Source organism: Schistocerca gregaria, unplaced genomic scaffold, assembly GCF_023897955.1.
Source record: "Schistocerca gregaria isolate iqSchGreg1 unplaced genomic scaffold, iqSchGreg1.2 ptg000670l, whole genome shotgun sequence".
In the NCBI taxonomy this organism is placed as follows: domain Eukaryota; kingdom Metazoa; phylum Arthropoda; class Insecta; order Orthoptera; family Acrididae; genus Schistocerca; species Schistocerca gregaria.
Window position 1 is genome coordinate 209,488 of NW_026062053.1, and position 3,013 is coordinate 212,500.

The 3,013-nt window shown below is 54.6% G+C and overlaps 3 non-coding genes across 3 annotated transcripts in view; all 3 read left to right on the forward strand.

The window, feature by feature from the left end:
- Positions 1–247: 247 nt before the first annotated feature.
- Positions 248–2,140, forward strand: LOC126318523 (small subunit ribosomal RNA). Its single transcript, XR_007557344.1, has one exon. It is a non-coding gene; the product is annotated as a small subunit ribosomal RNA (ribosomal RNA).
- Positions 2,141–2,502: 362 nt separating this feature from the next.
- On the forward strand, positions 2,503–2,657 carry LOC126318502 (5.8S ribosomal RNA). Its single transcript, XR_007557325.1, has one exon. It is a non-coding gene; the product is annotated as a 5.8S ribosomal RNA (ribosomal RNA).
- A 188-nt stretch (positions 2,658–2,845) lies between these two features.
- The window catches only part of LOC126318480 (large subunit ribosomal RNA), a 4,222-nt gene continuing 4,054 nt past the window's right edge, over positions 2,846–3,013 (forward strand). Inside the window, exon 1 of the ribosomal RNA XR_007557309.1 lies at positions 2,846–3,013. This exon is cut by the window's right edge and continues 4,054 nt beyond it. This is a non-coding gene — a ribosomal RNA (large subunit ribosomal RNA).

The following is a 3,013-nucleotide window of genomic DNA, read 5'->3' on the forward strand; positions in this document are numbered from 1 at the left end:
AGCAAGGGTGTTCGCACTAAAACCGTCTACTCGCCTAACTCCGGGCGATTGCGCCTCTCTCGAAACCGACCAAGTACCTAGGACGGCGCTGCGCGCCGCCGGGACCTGAGAGGGTTTCGAGGTGTATCGTGCAGGGGAGCTCGGCCTCCTCCTGTTTGCAGAATAATTGAGCGGACGCTTGCGTGTTCGCGCGGGCCCCCGGGACACACTCCCGGGCGGCCGGCTGCTCAGCTCTAGTTGACGCAGCTCCCTGGTTGATCCTGCCAGTAGTCATATGCTTGTCTCAAAGATTAAGCCATGCATGTCTCAGTACAAGCCGCATTAAGGTGAAACCGCGAATGGCTCATTAAATCAGTTATGGTTCCTTAGATCGTACCCACGTTACTTGGATAACTGTGGTAATTCTAGAGCTAATACATGCAAACAGAGTCCCGACCAGAGATGGAAGGGACGCTTTTATTAGATCAAAACCAATCGGATTGGCTTGTCTGGTCCGTTTGCCTTGGTGACTCTGAATAACTTTGGGCTGATCGCACGGTCCTCGTACCGGCGACGCATCTTTCAAATGTCTGCCTTATCAACTGTCGATGGTAGGTTCTGCGCCTACCATGGTTGTAACGGGTAACGGGGAATCAGGGTTCGATTCCGGAGAGGGAGCCTGAGAAACGGCTACCACATCCAAGGAAGGCAGCAGGCGCGCAAATTACCCACTCCCGGCACGGGGAGGTAGTGACGAAAAATAACGATACGGGACTCATCCGAGGCCCCGTAATCGGAATGAGTACACTTTAAATCCTTTAACGAGTATCTATTGGAGGGCAAGTCTGGTGCCAGCAGCCGCGGTAATTCCAGCTCCAATAGCGTATATTAAAGTTGTTGCGGTTAAAAAGCTCGTAGTTGGATTTGTGTCCCACGCTGTTGGTTCACCGCCCGTCGGTGTTTAACTGGCATGTATCGTGGGACGTCCTGCCGGTGGGGCGAGCCGAAGGGGTGCTTTCGCGTCCCGAGGCGGACCCCGTTTAAATCCTACCAGGGTGCTCTTTGTTGAGTGTCTCGGTGGGCCGGCACGTTTACTTTGAACAAATTAGAGTGCTTAAAGCAGGCAAGCCCGCCTGAATACTGTGTGCATGGAATAATGGAATAGGACCTCGGTTCTATTTTGTTGGTTTTCGGAACCCGAGGTAATGATTAATAGGGACAGGCGGGGGCATTCGTATTGCGACGTTAGAGGTGAAATTCTTGGATCGTCGCAAGACGAACAGAAGCGAAAGCATTTGCCAAGTATGTTTTCATTAATCAAGAACGAGAGTTAGAGGTTCGAAGGCGATCAGATACCGCCCTAGTTCTAACCATAAACGATGCCAGCCAGCGATCCGCCGCAGTTCCTCCGATGACTCGGCGGGCAGCCTCCGGGAAACCAAAGCTTTTGGGTTCCGGGGGAAGTATGGTTGCAAAGCTGAAACTTAAAGGAATTGACGGAAGGGCACCACCAGGAGTGGAGCCTGCGGCTTAATTTGACTCAACACGGGAAACCTCACCAGGCCCGGACACCGGAAGGATTGACAGATTGATAGCTCTTTCTTGATTCGGTGGGTGGTGGTGCATGGCCGTTCTTAGTTGGTGGAGCGATTTGTCTGGTTAATTCCGATAACGAACGAGACTCTAGCCTGCTAACTAGTCGCGTGACATCCTTCGTGCTGTCAGCGATTACTTTTCTTCTTAGAGGGACAGGCGGCTTCTAGCCGCACGAGATTGAGCAATAACAGGTCTGTGATGCCCTTAGATGTTCTGGGCCGCACGCGCGCTACACTGAAGGAATCAGCGTGTCTTCCTAGGCCGAAAGGTCGGGGTAACCCGCTGAACCTCCTTCGTGCTAGGGATTGGGGCTTGCAATTGTTCCCCATGAACGAGGAATTCCCAGTAAGCGCGAGTCATAAGCTCGCGTTGATTACGTCCCTGCCCTTTGTACACACCGCCCGTCGCTACTACCGATTGAATGATTTAGTGAGGTCTTCGGACTGGTACGCGGCATCGACTCTGTCGTTGCCGATGCTACCGGAAAGATGACCAAACTTGATCATTTAGAGGAAGTAAAAGTCGTAACAAGGTTTCCGTAGGTGAACCTGCGGAAGGATCATTACCGACTAGACTGCATGTCTTTCGATGTGCGTGTCGTGTCGCGCAACACGCTACCTGTACGGCAGTGGCCGTGCGCCGCGTGCGGAACCACGCGTGCCTCTCAAAACTAGCGGAAGTGTTGTTGTTGTGTGGTACGAGCGCTGAAGCTCTGGAGCGGCTGGCCTGCGGTACCTGGCGCCTGGCGCCGGTTTTGAATGACGTTCGCCCGAGTGCCTGTCCGCTCCGGTGTGGAGCCGTACGACGCCCATCGGCTGTGAGGCCGTTGGACACAAAAAAAATAGTGGAACAGGGGCCGTCAGACGCCTCAGTCCCGCAAATGCTACTGTCTTGAAAGAGACAGTGGGAGACTGAAAAGGAAAAGATCACCCAGGACGGTGGATCACTCGGCTCGTGGGTCGATGAAGAACGCAGCAAATTGCGCGTCGACATGTGAACTGCAGGACACATGAACATCGACGTTTCGAACGCACATTGCGGTCCATGGATTCCGTTCCCGGGCCACGTCTGGCTGAGGGTCGGCTACGTATACTGAAGCGCGCGGCGTTTGTCCCGCTTCGGAGACGTGGGAGTGTCGTGGTCGCCTGTGTGGCCGGCCGCGTCTCCTTAAACGTGCGATGCGCGCCCGTCGCCTGGCGGTTCGCATACCGGTACTTTCTCGGTAGCGTGCACAGCCGGCTGGCGGTGTGGCGTGCGACACCTCGTACAACGACCTCAGAGCAGGCGAGACTACCCGCTGAATTTAAGCATATTACTAAGCGGAGGAAAAGAAACTAACAAGGATTCCCCCAGTAGCGGCGAGCGAACAGGGAAGAGTCCAGCACCGAACCCCGCAGGCTGCCGCCTGTCGTGGCATGTGGTGTTTGGGAGGGTCCAC